Source organism: Pan troglodytes, chromosome 1 (genome assembly GCF_028858775.2).
Source record: "Pan troglodytes isolate AG18354 chromosome 1, NHGRI_mPanTro3-v2.0_pri, whole genome shotgun sequence".
Lineage (NCBI taxonomy): Eukaryota > Metazoa > Chordata > Mammalia > Primates > Hominidae > Pan > Pan troglodytes.
This window is the reverse complement of record NC_072398.2, coordinates 108,040,270-108,040,669: the sequence shown is the minus strand read 5'-3', so window position 1 is coordinate 108,040,669 and position 400 is coordinate 108,040,270.

The window sequence follows — 400 nt, the reverse complement described above, 5'->3', positions numbered from 1 at the left end:
TCTCTCTTTTGTTGTCCACTCCATGCTGTGACTACAAGAGAAGGATGGCAGACTTGGTGGGGAGGGGAGCGCTTGGACTATACCCATCAGTAAGCCAGTAATGCAAAGAGCTTTGAAGTCAGGCATGCAATGGTTAAAATTCCAGTTGCTAACTTACATCTGGACTCCAGCAAGACAATCTCTGAGCCTTGGTTTCTTCATCTGTAAACTGGGCCCCATTAATATCTACCTCATGGGGCTGTTAACTGAGCTGTTAAGTACCTCATAGGGCTGTTAACTGAGTTGACTGTAAAGAGTTTAGCAGAGTGCTTGGGAAATAACAGTCATTACATGGTAATTGTTGTTATTGTCTGATTATTTTTGTTATTGTTTTGAATACACAGTATTTGAAAATGGGATG